General features: G+C 49.7%; 1 protein-coding gene across 1 annotated transcript in view; it reads right to left on the bottom strand.

Annotated features, from left to right (window-relative positions):
* The window catches only part of SLC7A6 (solute carrier family 7 member 6), a 310477-nt gene extending 298733 nt beyond the window's left edge, over positions 1 to 11744 (bottom strand). Inside the window, exon 1 of the mRNA XM_085637726.1 lies at positions 11559 to 11744. The gene's annotated coding sequence lies outside the window, so the exon portion shown is untranslated. The remainder of the gene's footprint in view (positions 1 to 11558) is intronic.
* Between the last annotated feature and the right edge of the window lie 5620 nt (positions 11745 to 17364).

Raw genomic sequence — 17364 nt, 5'->3', positions numbered from 1 at the left:
CTATGCAGTTATATATTACTGCACTTTTACTGTAATAAAAAAAAAAATCACCTTTTTCAAATTCACTGTCTCATCCTATACTTCTTTCAATATGTCATCTACCTCCACACTCAAACTCATCGCAAACCTCATAGTTTTACTATAACCTTGCTAATAACACTTTCTAGACTCTTCTCTCTCCTTTCATTCCTTTATCCTACTCAATCCAACTAACAGACTTAACATGTCAACCACTCCACTAACACTTATTTCCCTATACGAATACTCCACTAATCCACTTTGCATTCTGGAGTAGTGTGCTACTCGCCGAGAAGCGCTTCAAAGCCTCTTCTGGTGTAGTATGCGCTATATAAATATAATAAGATTTACAATCTTATGCCTAAAAACTTTGCTAGAAAAGCAGACATTTGAGGTGAGCCGATTCAGAGTGTCACTGTGTTGTAGAGTGTTCAGCCATTTCGTTTTGATTGTGACATTTCACCCCAGTTAGGTAACTAATGATAGCTCCTCTCAGTGTGGCCTTGAATGCCTTCCACAATGTCATCCATGAGGCGACAGTACCTTTATTATAAGTTGTGTAGTGAATTATTTCTCCCTGGAGGTGTTCCCTTCCTTGTGGGTATTTGAGTAGCCATACATGAAGTCTCCACCCTTTCCCCGTCTGCCATGGGTCAAGCCGAACTGGGAGCTCAACTGGAGAGTGGTCAGACAGGACCCTGGCCAGTATTCTTGTGTCCATCGCCCACCCACGGGACCTCAGCGCCAGGAAGAAGAAAGCAATCTAGGCGAAAACACTTTATGAGCTCCAGAATAATATGTGTAGTCCTGCGTGTTGGAGTTATGATGGCACCATGCGTCAGTCAGTGCCATGTTGTGTGGAAAGGTTGGCAACCATGCTGCACAGCTTGAGGCATGAACAAAACAGCTGACGTATTCATAGCCAGGTCGGTAAATCCAATAAAGTCACCACCCAGAACCCAAATCCCTAGGCAAGTTGCAGCAAGACCTTGACCAATGAGTGAACCATTCTACTAACCATTCTACTGATAATAGGGGTGGAGCATATACACTAAGAAAAGAGATCTGTTTGCCATAAAGGTGGCCCAAGACCACTGTATAGATCTACACCAATTATCTCTCCTGATATGTGTTTGTTGGAAAAGGTCAGTAGAACGGAGCAGGATGGCCAGCCACCCCTCAGGAGCCCCTAGTGAAGCCAGTATGGCGACCTGTGAAAATCCAGACTGGGACAAAAAGGGACATCTATCCCCCCTCTAGGTGAGTCTCTTGCAGCAGGAGTACATCGGGGTTAAGGCGCCGTGCAGCTTTAAGAACTGCCCTGCACGTTATTTTGTCCAGGAGCCCATTCACGTTCCAGGTCAGGAGCCGGAGTAGGCGCTGCTCACCTAGTGAAGATCCCTGAATTTCAAGGGGAGAGCTACGGGTAGTGGGCTTTCATTACTTTTGTATTGGCAAGGTTCTCATTAGGTGAACCTGCTAAATTGTTCCTGTGCAACAAAAATACATTGCGATGTGTGCTTAAACCCCCCCCATACAATTCTTCTAAAACATGAAGTATCATGAAGAGTGGAAGGGACAACTGGCAATTGGGCATTTGAATTCTAGACTGGTCTACTTTTCAACTCCCCAACATATCCCCCCTGAAAACAACCTATTAACTAAAAATAAGTTGTCAGGACAGGGTGCCCCCACCATCTCCATGCTGAAGAGAAGATAAGTGCCAGCAGTCTGCAGATAAGGAATTGCAGATAGGGTGACCCGCCGGGCCACGATGCACCAAAGTCTCAGTGACTGGATGTCCCCGTCACTGCTGACTCTGCTGTACCAGGAGACCGCACACAACGGCCCGGGTCTCCAACCACCCCCTCCACCGACAGGTGGAGGTGTTTATTTCTCCAACTTCTGCGGCCAGCCATCGGGTCGTCCACACAGCTCTAGGCTTTTTTCTTTGTCCGAGTCTCGCCTCCTCCAGTCAGGAGGCTCCTTTATCCATTGCCACCTACTTTCTGGACCGCCAAAGAAGATAGTTTTGCCAGTGAAAATTATGTTTAGGCGGGCCAGAAAGAGAAGCATGTATTGCATTTGCACTGCCCGCAACTTCTGTTTAAGGCTGAGGAAAGAGTGGCATTGCTGTCGCACCTGTATTATATAAGCTAGGAATAACAACCTGTGAGGAGTAGCTAAGCATGACCTCTCTCTTGCATGCCGCCTTAAGGAATGCATACCTGTCAGCATAATTCAGCAGGCGTGCTATTATCGGTCTCCGAGGGGGGCGGGGGGGCCTGGCGGGAGCCAGGACATCAAGGACCTGTTGTTATGATTGCCAAGAGTTTTCCGCAGGAGCGTCAGGAACCTGGAGAGAATACCTCAGCCTTCCCCTATGGCCTTCCGACTCTATCTGACTCTAGAGTAACGGATGGCACACCAGGGGAAAACAGGGAAACAAAACAAGGAAAGGTGGGGGAAACTTATAGCAGGGTTGACGGCTCCACACCTGAAATAGTTGAGGCTGTATGCAGCTGTAGAAAAAGATGGTGTTAATTCTCGCCTTCACATTCGTAGTACCACCCAGGTATCTAAATGAAACCCCTTGTCACACATACCATGAGTATGTTATTTCTATGCGGGTAGTGGGTAAACGTAGTAAGGTCAATGTTTGATGTCCTGTACAACAGAAAAACACAGGATGAGAAAGGCGTCTCCACTAAGCTTTAAACCACAAGCTATTAATGTGTACGACTTACCCCCACTAGGTTACTGTAGAACTGTGAGCGCAAAGGATATAATTCCACCTTAGGTAACGGAGTTGGTTCTGTAACTGTGCGTGGAATAATCTGCCAATGAATTATGAAGACTAAGTACCCCCCCTTAATGTCACCATACCATTGCAAGAATATACATAAACATAAAGGGGCAGCGCATAGCGCTGTTACCGTGATTCTGAAGTGAAGAGCCTAAACTGCAAAGTGGTCCACGCAAGTATCCCTAGAGGAATACCAGGACAACGTCTTCTCAGGGAAGCCCGGGAAGCACTCCTGTATGTATGCGGGGCACCCCGGCTATGCCAGGTGGGGAGCACACAGGTTGGGCCCCGCAAACAGCGAGGACAGAGCTGGTTGCGGGATGGAAACACAAGGGGAGGAAAGAATTAGGGAAAGATAAAGAAACGCAATAGATAGGGAAGAGGCACGAGGCTAGGACATGGCCACACGCCTCTTTCTCAAGCATTCAGAGCGTACAACCAGAGTCCAGCCCGGCTGTAAGTAGAAAGCCGGGAACAAGGTGAGACACTCGGCGTAAGGAGCCTCTGAACGGAACACCGAGAACAGCTTCAGTAACGATTTCCCGATGGAGCTGGGAGAGCAAATGAAAGCATCCGGATCACAATATGGGCAAAAAGGGGGTGCGGGACCATGCACCAAGGTAGGGGAAGGCTGAAGTCAACAGCGATCCATACTCTTCCTCCTTCGCGGAGGACGCAGGTAGGAACCGGAAGTACGTAAACGGAAGTCAGGCACAAGCGGTACAGACCGAAATGGGGCCAAAAGCTAGAACGCTAAGCGTGTTCGTGAGCGTCTACGTTCCTTATATACACGTAATATCATGGGGGCAGGACCACGGGGCATGACACCTGTGGGCCCGCTCCACCAGGAAATTGAAAGAACGCCTGATGGCACCCAAGAACGCAGACACCGGATAACAAAGTCTGTTGGGTTGGGTCCCTCCACTCCAGGGAACCCGACCAGCCGGATGTTATTTCAGCGTTAATTCCCTTCAGCATGATCCACTCTATGTTCAAGTACTCTTACTGTTTTCAGTAGCTGCGTAACATTTCTGTGATGCGGTTTAATTTAATTTAATTGTGGGTTTATATAGCGCTAGAATCGACTCCCGGAGGAGTATCTCCGCGCTTCGACCGCTGGGGAACCCGTCCTGGCTCACCCTGAGAGATGGTCCCTAATGGGTATCTCTAGGGTGCAACCAAGCATCCCCGGCGGTCTGGGGGGGCCGTTGTGAAGATGAGGCAAGCTAATGCCCAGAGTTGCCGAGTGTGGTCCCTGACTGGAGTAGGCACCGAGGCGAGAATTATCGAGCCCGCTGACCCTGGTCCACGACCCTGCCGCGTCGGGAATCGAACCCTGGTCCCGGGCCGTCCTCTGCTTACGGGTCTGCCGCCTCTAACCAGTAAGCCACACCTCTGTTAATGGCACTTTGCAAGTCTTGTCTGGAGAGAGAGGTGTTGGCACTAAATACTCCAATTTTTTCCCCCAGGGAGGCTCTGGATACTGACTTGCCTGTAATATTGTGTCCGCCGAACTGGAGGGTGGGGGGAGGGGGAGGGGGGGGGGCCACAGGGTGCTGGTCTGGTGGGTTGTCTTTCGGGTCCACATGGGTTTCGTGAGCTGGTCTATGCATCCTTGAACCGCGTTCTGTGCCCGTTTGCCTTTCCCATGTCCACAGGTAGCCTGGCCCCTTTGTAGGTGTAATTTAGCATTCTTGGCATGTGTGGGAGCCCCCGTAGTATTCGCAGATACATTTGGAAGACCGTAATGCTGTTCCAATTCCCCTTTGGATCGATTTGTGCCAGGCTGCCAATATCAATCCCAGGGCTCATCTCCCAACGGGTTGAACAAAAGGAGATAAGGTGCCTGGTATCCAGGACCACCGTTAACGTGAACTGGCTCTCTCCATGCACCCTTTTGTTCCGGCCTCCGTGACGGTCACTGCCCCTGCTTTTTCACACCCTCTGACTGGGGGAGGAGGGTGACGGGAGAAAAGCAGCAAAAGACCAGCCGCCTGCTGTGTTTCCGACAGACCGTTCCTCTGCTGGTCCTCAGTGTCCTTGCCGGCGGAGCACCTCCGCTGCGTGATGACTCCCACTGCTCCACCCCACTGGACTGTTGTCTTCCAGGGTCTCTGCTGGATGTTCCTGGCTAAGAAGATGGCCCTACGGGTCTGGTGGCTCCTTCTTCCATACGCGCTACCTGCACTAACAGGGGCTGCCCCAACTACTGCTTCTCTTTTTCACACCAGGTTTGGACTCACCCCGCCCTTGAATAGTGCCGCCAGCTGCTCCACTGTCGTCACTAGACTTCGATCCTCTTCCGCTTATCTCGGCTGCCCCACGGGTCTTTGTGGCTACGAGCTGAAAAAAATCTGATCTTCGTAGGGGGCCCACGCCTGACTCTGCCTGAGCCTCCCTAAGGTTGCCGCTGAAGACCCACCCACTGACATGCAGGCCGCACCATAAGGCAGATTGTACATGCCCCATTTATCACTGCCGAACACCAGCCGGGGGGTCCATGCGATGTCTCCTCACTGTCACCCCCCACTTGGATTACTAAAACAGTGGCCTGCTGCCGATTAGGATGGATGAGGGTGGGATGGCAGGGGAGCTCAGGGTATTGCATCTGCCATCTTCGGCGTTCAGACCACGCCCCCCCCCCCCCCCCCCCCTCCCCAGTTCAACTTTGTTCCACAGGCATAAAAGGGGCCAAGGGACGAGCCGGTGTCCTCTAACAATCTCCATCAGCACAGAGGATCGCCAAAAGAGCAGCCCAGGTACGGAAGCTGATTAAGGAACCTTTACCATGATGGCACGCTTGACCACGCCCCCGCCTGCAGGTCTTAACCTTATGACTAGTGTGGACCACCACTGAATCACTAGTGGAAGCCAGGAAGACCAGCCTAAGCAGTTTCTACACTTTCAACCTCAAAACAATACAAAAAACACACACACACACACAAGCACAAATCAAACAAATGTACAAACTGTGAAATATTTTATTTCATTTAGAAACAAAACGTACACAAAAACGGAAATGTTCATTTTACTGGGAATATTGGTGTTTCACAATTTGATTTCTAAAAGACGAAGAAATATGGTAGTCTATAGCATCTAACAGTTTTTTCGTCCTCATCAATTCTGGTTGTTGCCACATACCAGTGCTTAAACGGCAGCCCCCAATCGTCCATACTAGATGCTGTTTGAGTTTCTCGAATACCTTCACATGTATTTACCAAGGTGTGTATATATATCACACACACATATATCTTATCTACTGGCGGTCGCCAGTAGATAGTTATAGAGTTATAGTTAGGACTGAGTTTCCATAGGAAATCTCAAAATTCTATTTTGAATAACTTTGGCGCCGGTTGACAAATCCTCACAAAATTTTCAAAACGAATAGGGCGCTCCGCTCAGCTCCTACCCTGAAAGTCTCGGGGTGATTCGTCAAGCGGGGGCCGAGAAAAAAGGGGGGGTCCCAAAACGCGTTTTCCCCATGCATTTTCCCATAGGACCTTTAGTCGAAGGTACAGCCAGAACAGCTGAACAGAATTACTTGAAATTTGGCAAAGAGGTAGTCCTCAGGTCAGGCATGTGCCTTTTGCATATATGGTGTCAATCTGTTTAGTAGTTCCTGAGGTGTATATATATATATATATATTATCTAGTGGCGGTCGCCAGTAGATAGTTATAGTTAGGACCGTGTTTCCATAGGAAATCCGCAACATTCTATTTGGAATAACTTTGGCGCCGGTTGACGAATCCTCGCGAATTTTTCAAAACTAATGGGGCGCTACGCTCCGCTCCTACCCTGAAAGTCTCGGGGGGATTCGTCAAGCGGGGGCTGAGAAAAAAGGGGGGTCCCAAAACGCGTTTTCCCCATGCATTTTCCCATAGGACCTTTAGTCCGAGCTACAGCCCGAACGGCTGAACAGAATTACTTGAAATTGGGCAGAGAGGTAGTCCTCAGGTCAGGGATGTACCTTTTGCAGGTCTGGTGTAAATCTGTTCAGTAGGTCCTGAGAAAATAGCATTTAAATCAATATATATATCTGTAAGCGCGCTCCGTGCGCTTACGGTAAGCTTACCGTACGCGTACGGTGCCGTGCGCGAGCTCAATTCTGATTGGTGGTTACATGACTGTAAACATTCGAATCGGTCGAAATCAGAAAGTATCGGCTGCCATTTTCTGTCTCTCGCACTGAAAAACAAAGGTTGATAACATGAAAAGGGGGCAACGAAGAGAGTTGCAGACCCCCTAGCGTTCGTCAGGGGGTTCCCGAAGGACCAAAAAGTATGAAAAATAAATTTCATAATTTTTAAAAAAAATCGCGGAGTGCGCGTACGGTAAGCTTACCGTACGCGTACGGTAAAAAAAAATAGAATTAACAATCACTTTTTTTTTTTTTTTTTTTAAAACCTTTATTTAGCACTGTGTACAAGACAAATACGGGCCTACAACCATCCGGCCGGCCTCGACACTTCTGATGCTTGATAGCAAAGTATACGTCCACTCGGTGGCACGGCAGCACCTAAAAGCATACGACCTATGTTGCAAAATCCACGTGCACTGAGTGGCAGGAGACAGTAAGGTTAATTTTAAAAAGTTTTAAAGTTAAGGAGATACAGAGCTAGAACGGATCAGTGCACAGAACAGACGAACATACGATAAATGGGTAACATCCAACAGGAGAGTCAACTAACAGTGAACATATCTAAAATGGCGGCACGAAACTATAATACCAGGATATAGACACGCAGCGAAATGTCCCTCCCAGCCGCTACCCTCCTAACACCATTCCCCCCCACTGACCCTAGAAAAAGAAGTAGGAAAAGGACAGAAGAAAGAAAAAGAAGGCCCATAGTAACAAAAAACGTATCGAAGAAGACCCCCCACCCTACACGCATGCCGAGGCTATGGCCTACCCCCCCCCTAGCTACGTGTCTGTCGCCCCATAGGAACCCGAAATATAGAATTAAGGAAAGAAGAAAGGAAAAAAGACCATAAAGCGGGGAGGAGCCCACCACACTGCCGAACTCCCGGATTCCCGCGCCGCTCATACATCCTGCGCCATGTACAGTACAGTATCAAAAGACCCCCGTAAACCCGGAGGTCCCGATTCAATAACACCCAGCACTTCAGCACTTCACAAGTCCTCCCCCCGGCAGAAGAAGGAAACAGGAGGCGAAATCACAGCGACATGTAACAAAAACTGGTCATTAAAGACTACTCGTCCAAAATTACAAAACGTGTATCAGTCCAGGGCCCCGTATGCCGATCCAACCAAAGCGACAACCGGCATGCCATCACCCCTGTCCAGACCGGCAGATATGATTCAGGCCCGTCCATTGCTGCGAGTCACCTTCAGCCAGGACAAAGAGACAAGATGGCCGCTCTCGAGGAAAGGGGACAATGAAGACGTATCGTACCACAGGGTCCCAAACGCAGCAGTAACATGCCACAGAGGCTCGAGCGATAGGTGCTTTCAGGGTAACATCTGGCACGGGAAGCGAAAGGCTAGGTCTCAGCAGGTAGTTCGAAGGCAGAGTCACAACGTTCAAAGTGAAGGGTGTCCCTGCAACTGTATCCGTGTCGATGGGTTGACGCGTTACATTGTAGCCAGGAGGACTCCGCACCACCGGCCCCCCACTCTGCGACATTGTTTCACCTCCAGGAGAAAACAGGGGCGGCGGGGGATCCTCCAGCCGGGAACATCCCGTTGCAACCAGTGCCTCATCGATTCTCCGGGTCAGCGCCTGGCAAGTACTCTGCATTGCCACTTTTAACGCCACAAGGGCGGCCAATACATCCCCACAGGTCGGGTCCCTCTGTACCAAGCATCGGTCCGCACTATCCCGCTGTTCCTCCGATGCGGCAATCAGCTCCGGGGCACATGGGCGCGCAGACACTGCGAGTCCCGGGTCAGCCATCGTCTCAGCAAGCAGAGCAGACGCCATTGTCATCTCCACTGCGGGCAATTAGTGACGGGACAAAATTACTATGATCCGAGGATGTAGACACCGGAAAAGCGTCGTGCTCCACTCGGGAGCTGCACCGGGCGAGAGCGCCCCACGGCCCCCGCGAGAACCGGCCGTTCGCCGCAGGAAGACGCTACAAAATGGAGTCCGCTCGCTTGTCTTCAGGGTGGCGGAGGAGAGCTAGCATTAGGGGGCTCCGACGTCGTCCGCACCACTGCCGGCGCTCGGGGGAGTCCGACCCGGACATAAGGGTCTGACTCCAGTCGCACGGCCAGCATTTCCTCCCCCGCGATCACCCGCAGTATTCCAGCTCAGCACCCCGTCCACATCCCTCGGCGTCCAGCGGCGGCCATCTACGCAGGGACCCGTGGGAGCGCCGGAGGTCGTAGTAGACACCGAGTCAGCCACCAAACCCGCCGACAAAGGTGTCAGGAGAACGCCAGTCACTTCAATGCCGGTAATCCGCGGCGGCTGGGCGGCGCAGGTCAGGAGAATTAATCAGGATTAACAAAAGAAGCCGGACGGTCCACGGAGCCGGGAGCTCAGGCGTCCGACCCGTCGGCCATCTTGGCTCCTCCCCTCAACAATCACATTTAATATATAAATCTAAGGACCCCCAAGGGAGAAAAAAACAATTGATATTTTGTAAAAAATGGAGAGGCGTGCACGGTGCATTTTCTCTCTCGCACTCTTAATGGATGAGGAAAAACAAAGGCAAAAAACATGAAACGGGACTGTTAAGACAACTCTTTACCACCTAGCCTTGATTAATGGGTCCCCACAGTTCCCCCATGGGCAAAAATCCATTTTTTTATTTTTTCGAAAAATCGCCGATTACGCTTACCGTACGCGTACGGTAAAATAAATATATAAAAAAAATATATATTATCCCCGACTCTCCCCACCCCGTGTGCAAATGGTGCTCACTGTGCGCGCACGGTGCGCGAAGCGGACCGTGCGTGCACGGAACGAACTGCGTAAAGTGGGTGCCACCCCGAGTGCAAATGGTGCCCGAAGGGCCCCATTTGTGCATGGCATATCATATTTGTAGAAAATGTAAAAGCATATGTGCCATAGTAAAAATGTAAAAGCTTACCTTTCACAGCGAAGCGCATAATATGTCCTCCATGTGCGCACGGTACGCGAAGCGCATCGTGCGTACATGGCCCATCCACGGCACTAACTGCGTAAAGTGGGCGCGCGGTGCGCAGGGAACGAACTGCGTTAAGTGGGCGCGCACGCCACGAATGGCGTAAAGTAACTTAGCATTTAAAAAACGTACAAATTCACTGAAAAAACCATAGGTTTCACACACGTTATAGTTAGGAATTAGCATTTAAAAAACCTTGCAAATTCAGTGAAAAAACCATAGGTTTCACACATTTTATAGTTAGCTGGACATTTCACTCGTAAAAAACCAATGAAATTCCCCCGTTATAGTTAGTGCAGGCAACTATAACTCACGTGACCGCAATCCTCTGCTGATGACATATGTGTCTTTATGAAAAAAAAATATTTGTAATATATGTATAGCTAAAATTTAATGGAAGAAGACATGGGCAAATAAGTGTCTAAATACAGTATTAGCATCAGCAGAGGATTGCGGTCACGTGAGTTATAGTTGCCTGCACTAACTATAACGGGGGAATTTCATTGGTTTTTTACGAGTGAAATGTCCAGCTAACTGTAACATGTGTGAAACCTATGGTTTTTTCACTGAATACACACACACACACACACACACACCCCCCCCCCCCAAAAAGCTATTTTATTTTCGAGACAGTCTTGGATTCCCTAATTAGAAGTCGTACACAGACCCTCCCATCGGGCTACGGCTCCAGGATAAACAACCGCTGCTCTATTTGACATGTGCAGTTCCTAAATTAATAAGTCTGTTTCTACATACTAGTCAGTTTGTTACGCAATTTAAACACGATCATCATTTCTGTGTTTACGTTATTATTTATTTGTCTTCACTTAATGAAACACATCAACCGACTAAAGGTCGTGCATTTATTTAGCACTGATGATGTCGTACAACTTTTATGGTGGGATTTCTTGAATTTTAGTCGTTCATTAAACGAGAGCATTAAGATACAGCTCTGCTTCACCACACTTTTGAGCACTGAACGAGAACCAACTCTATATACCACTAACAAAAAGTAGGCAGATGGTTGATTTTCGGGAGGCTTTGAGCACATTCATGAAATTAAAGACTGCGACTTTTGGATTGAAAATATACCAGATTTAATTATTACTAAATCTGTCCTGCATCTGCATCCGTGGAAGCACCAACGCACAAATGATTAAGAAACAAGAAATTGTCACAAACTAGCAGTTATAGGGTTAAAACTGAACACTTAGTCTCATCTAAAGTCACTTGATAGAAAGCAAGATTAAGGTGGACTTTATATCTCTATGCGACCACATCTGTTACGAAAAATTGTTTATGTGAGAACTAAGTTAACATGTTTTAACTTTATTTTGCTTCATGACAACAAAATGTCTTTTATTTTAATTTTAAAAAAGCGAATAAAAGTATTACTAATGGATATTCTTAAGTGTTGACCCCTATATGAATCAAAGCCCTGTACAGGAACGAGGAGGCTCCGAAACAAACTGCAGCCAAAAACGGGAGAAGTCCTTCCCCCACCCCCATGAAGCCGGCAGCGCTCCTGTCACAAAAGAGCTCTAGGGTTTCCGCACACACCACGTTGGAGCGATACACCGTATACCGCGAGTGCCCAGCCGCTGCTCAGCGGCGTCTTACCTCGCGCGTACTCCCTCTGGGCTCACTTCCTCCTAGCATTGGCTCACGGGACTCTTGGGTGTCACGCTACCACGTTTTTCTTTTGCCTTTAAATCCAGGTATCCAGCAGCCTGAACCACGTTTCACAGCACCACTGATGCCCAGCCGATTCACCAATCTCTCAAGCAGCCTGACGTAGGCGGCAGTGCTGTCACGTGACACCCTAAACCCGCCCTCCATTTTTTTTTTCATACACATATTTTTTTGGGCGCCGCCTGCCGCAGTGATGGTCCCCAGAACTCCTTGATGATTTTAAAAGGGTTCTGGGAGTGACGTAGCGATGGTGCAGCGGTTAGCCCTCTGACGTCACTAGCCCGCTTCAAAAAGAGCGTCCGATTGACAGAAAAGTGCCGGTGCATGCAGTTGGACCTGTTTATCTGCTTGTTTTGTTTGCCTTCCGCTCATGGGAAGGTAGAGAAAATGTTTAGGCCAAAGAGGCGGTCTCTTCGAGCAGGTGAAGGTGACCTAGGCGGTCTTTGAGTGCCTGCTTTACTGTTCCCACGCTGCTGACCGGTCTCCAACTGCTAGCTAGTGTCCATCATAATAACATTTCACAAGGCACTGCTGATGATAAAGTCAAGCATGGCCCGCGAATGATGCTCGGTACATTATGCTTTAAAAAATGCTGACTGATAATATTGTGAGAGCAGATAATAAAATTATGCTAAATTGCAACCTTGTCTTTCTCCTATTAGCGCTCAGGGTCTTTTATTTACCAACTAAGCAATGGTGTAGCTGGAGCTTGTGGCGCCCTGGGGCTATCCCTCAGATTGCCGCCCCTGGGGTGGAGGGGTGCTGGGGAAAAAGGACGGCGAGCACTTGAAAGAGGTCCGAGAGACACGTAGAATCACCGCTAATAGTTCTTCATCATACGCACTGCCAGGCTCTCATATCACCATTGATCAGTGAAATCTCAGGCTGTGCAACTCCTTTAAACCCATCAGCCACTCACGGCTTTAAGCAGAGCAGCTCCTAAAACTGACTTTGCAATAGATCACTAATGGGCACTATAATCAGCTCTTTAAATTTCAAGGCAAAAGCATGGATCAATATCTCAATAATGCTCAAAGTGTGAACAAAAATATATACACCTTTCTCAATAATGGCCATAAAAAAACCCTTGAGATAATCCATGTCAGCCATGCAGTTCCTGTTTACAGCACAGAACACCGTGTCAACGACGCAGATGTTTACAGTTCATCTTCATTACATCCTTCATTACATGAGAGTATTTTCTATTTTTTGATTTATGAGCTATATCATTCCTAGACAACAAATTAACTTCTATTCAAATAAGAAGGCATCCTGTATGTTTCTTCTGACCAATAGAATTGAGTCTACACACATTTGTTTTAAAATAAGATTGAAGTAGAACATAAATAAGTCCCACAGGACTATTGATGGAATATAATACAATTACCCTGCTTCTCGTTGGCATATAGGGTTCTCCATGCCCTGTTCACACGGAAACAGAATAGGGGCAGCTCTGGGGAGTATAAAGTTGCATACTGCTTATGGTACATGTTTTACATGAGATCTCTATCATCGTGTGTTGGAAACAGCCCACTCCCACTCCGCAGGGTGGTGGTGGACCTTCCCGACACAACGGGGTAGCTTGGCTCGAGTGGTCAGGAAACAGGCGCAGTGCTAAGCATACAATATACCCATACAATAACCATGCGTGCATCCGTTCCAAAAACGACTCTACACCGTAAAAATTATGAAAATATGTTTCTTTATCTTTCTTCTCTTAGTTGCTGATTGGGAAAATAAATAGGTCAATCACAATATACAAGTTTCAATTAGTGCAGGTCAAATAAATATTGGCTGTTTGATGAAATAAATAGGGGTGATCATAAATAACAGGGCATAAATACAAGTGCAATATATACAGACAATTAAATACTTTGAGGCAATAAATACTGTACCAATAAATACTGTCCCAATAAATACTGTACACCAACAAGTCCTGTGGACCTATAAATTCAGTGCAGCAATAAATAGATAAGAACTTAATAAATACAGTATCCCCAATAAATAATTAGAAGTATACAGTACACTTTGTGAATCAGATGGCACTTCAATTCTTAAGGGCTGATTTGGCCCAGGCACAGCTTGTAGGGTGTGAAAGGCTTGAGGGGTACTACTCCCTGGCTGAGGCAAAGGCTGAGGCCTAAACTGAGGTAGATCAAAAAGGGGGGGGAAATTCCAATGCCCTGGCTTCCCTCTCCACAGAACCTCTCCAGGTTAGTCCCAGTTCACCCCAAGCACAGTCAGGTGGGTTTCAGCTCCTCCCTAGCCCCTTAGAGTAGTCTCTCAGGTCTCCACAGGGCCTAAGGCGCCCTCTACTCCACTTACTGCCCTTTTCTGATGCTCCGACGCCGCTGGAGTCGTGTCGACGCCGTGAGGCGGTTCCGGTTCGGTCTCGGCGGCCTCGGCACAATGTCAGTTCTATGACGACGCCGGTAGGCGGTTCCGGTCCGATGTCGGTGGCCTCGGTTCGACCTCTACCTTCGATTCGACGGCGTCGGGCAGTCTCCACACGATGTCGACTTCGGGCGGCTCCGGTCCGATGGCGCACTCGGCTCCGATGACGTCGGCCGGCCTGGCCTCGCTGTCGACTTCCGGCGACTCCGGGGTGCGATCCTCACCCCCGACCTCCGGTGCTCCTCCTCACAGGCTCCGGGCGACTCCGGAGTGCGATCCTCACTCCCGACCTCCGGTGCTCCTCTACCTCGGTCTCCGACGACTCCGGAGGGCGGACTTCACCCTTCCGATGACGCCGCTCGCTCGACCTCGGTTCACCTCCTTCTCGACCCTTGGTATTCCACTCGACCTCCGCCGGCGCCCTCTTACGACCTCAGGCGGCTCCGGGTACGACGTCTGCTACCTCAGTCAGCGCCGCTTCTCCACCTCGGGCTCCAGGTCTTCGGCTACTCGACGCCAGGCTCCAGGGAAACCAACTCTCAGGTCAGAATCTTGTTATCTTCTTGGTTCTAAGGCCTGTTCCTGCTGTCCAGGTCCTTAGGATGCTTTTCTTCTTTCTTCTTCCCACACAGGGCTATAGGCTGGGATCCATCAGCTGGGACAAGTATCAAGGGTGGGTTTATGGACCCCACTCCAGGCACAAGTTTCCACCCCTGCTGCTTCACTCCTTCCTCCTTCACTCTTGTGCTCCTCTCTCTTCACCAGTCAGGTGCCAACTGCCAGCTCCAACTGCCAACTGCCTCTCTTATCCTCCCAACATTCTAAACGGTTTCCAACTGTCACACAGTTCTGGAATCTCCTGGAAGGTTCTGGAAGGTGCTGGTAGGTTCCAGTGGATGCTGGTGATGTCATAGGAGGCCACCATTTTGTGCTCCAGGCCCTCAGACAGAAGTTTCAGGGGTAGCTAAAATGGCTCCCTGAATCTGCAGCAACACGAAAAAGTCTGGTGGTTCCCAATAAAAAGGAAAAATTCAAACAGGGTTTGAGGCAAAAGTGGGACAAAATAAATAATGATGAGGAGGGACCACCCAAAGGGCTGACAGGTCTAACACGCGTCCCCCCCAGCTGAAAGTGGGGAGAGCTACCCAACCCCTTGGGAGTTCTCATCACTAAGGCGGAAATACCTTGAGAGACCGTCTGCATTGGCGTGGTCCACTCCAGGCCGATGTTCCACCTGAAAGTCCATCCCCTGTAGGGAAATAGACCACCTCAACAACTTGGGATTCTCCCCCTTCATTTGCATCAGCCAACGAAGGGGTCTGTGGTCGGTCTGAACTAGGAAGTGCGAGCCAAACAGGTATGGCCGCAACTTCTTCAGGGCCCATACCACTGCAAAGGCTTCACGCTCTATTGCACTCCACTTCTGTTCCCTGGGAAGTAGTCTCCTGGATAAGAAGACCACGGGTTGATCCAGACCCTCTTCGTTGAGTTGCGATAACACTGCCCCAATGCCATGTTCTGATGCATCTGTCTGGACAATGAACTTCTTGGAAAAGTCTGGGGCCCTTAAGACCGGGGCCTCGCACATGGCTTTCTTCAATTTCTCAAAGGCTTGCTGACAAGCCTCCGTCCAGACTACCCGTCGAGGTTGTTTCTTGGACGTAAGCTCCGTGAGAGGGGCTACGATGGTACCGTACCCCTTCACGAAGCGGCGATAGTAACCCGTGAGGCCCAAAAATGCTCGGACCTCAGTCTGTGTCTTGGGGGGTTCCCAGGCCATGATGGCCTCGATCTTCGCCTGGAGGGGTTGCACCGTCCCCCTACCCACCAAGTGTCCAAGGTACACTACCGACCCCTGCCCGATCTGGCACTTGCTGGCCTTGATCGTCAATCCAGCTTGTCTCAGGGCCTGGAGAACAGCTTGCAGGTGCTGCAAGTGATCCTCCCAGCTGTTACTGAAGACGGCTATGTCATCCAGATAAGCAGCAGAGAAACTCTCCATCCCGGTGAGGATCTGGTTTACCAGGCGCTGAAACGTGGCAGGTGCGTTCTTGAGCCCAAAGGGCATCACACAGAACTGGTAGTGGCCATTGGGCGTGGAGAAGGCTGACCTTTCCCTTGCTCCATCAGTCAAAGAGATCTGCCAGTACCCTGAAGTAAGGTCAAAGGTACTTAGATATTGGGCAGCTCCCAGCCGGTCAATCAATTCATCCGCCCTAGGGATCGGATGAGCATCAGTCCTTGTCACTGAATTCAGTCCCCGGTAGTCCACACAGAACCTCAGTTCTGGTTGGGCACCCGGTGGTGCAGCTTTTGGTACTAGCACCACCGGACTGGACCAGGGGCTGCTAGAAGGTTCAACCACTCCTAGCTCCAGCATCTTAGTGACTTCACTATGAATGCTGGCCTTCACCTTGTCAGACATCCGGTAGATCTTGGACTTCACAGGTGGGCTGTCTCCTGTGTCCACGTCATGGACGCACAGGTGAGTCCTACCTGGGACAAGGGAGAACAACGAAGAGTACTGCCCCAAGACCTGGCGACAGTCCTCCTGCTGTTCAGGAGTTAGGGATGGGGAGAGAATCACTCCCTCCACCGACCCATCCTTTTCCTGAGACGCAAACAGATCAGGGAGAGGCTCGCTTTCCACGTCCTCTCCTCCGTCAGTCACCATCATCAAGATGACTTCGGGCCTCTCGTGGTGGGGTTTGAGGCGGTTGGCATGCAGCACCCGCAGGGGCTGACGAGGGGTCTTCAGGTCCACCAAGTAGGTAGCCTTACCCTTCTTCTCCAACACCTCAAAGGGTCCTGACCAGCGATCCTGGAGGGCACTAAGCTCTCCTGGTTCGATCACCCACACCTTCTGGCCAGGCTCCAACTCCACCGGGTGAGCGTTGTGGTCATACCACGCCTTCATCACTGCTTGGCTGGCTTCCAAGTTGTCAGAAGCTTGCTTCCACAACTTAGCCATTTGGCTCCGGAAGGCCAGCATGTAGCTCACCACATCCTGGGGGAGCTTTCTGGGAGTTCTTTCCCATCCGTCTCTCACCAGGTTGAGAGGTCCACGTACAGGGTGCCCATACAGAAGCTCGAAGGGGCTGAAGCCCACTCCCTTCTGTGGCACTTCCCTGTAAGAAAAAAGTAAACAGGGTAGGAGGACGTCCCATTTCCTCCGCAGGCTTTCAGGCAGACTTCTGATCATGCCCTTCAAGGTTTTGTTAAACCTCTCCACCAGACCATTGGTCTGGGGGTGGTAAGGAGTGGTGAACCGGTATGTCACTCCACACTCCTTCCACATTGCCCGCATGTACGCTGACATGAAGTTGGTCCCCCTGTCGGA

The sequence above is a fragment of the Triturus cristatus genome, chromosome 12 (assembly GCF_964204655.1).
Source record: "Triturus cristatus chromosome 12, aTriCri1.1, whole genome shotgun sequence".
NCBI classification, from domain to species: domain Eukaryota; kingdom Metazoa; phylum Chordata; class Amphibia; order Caudata; family Salamandridae; genus Triturus; species Triturus cristatus.
This window is presented reverse-complemented; position numbering and strand designations above follow the sequence as displayed.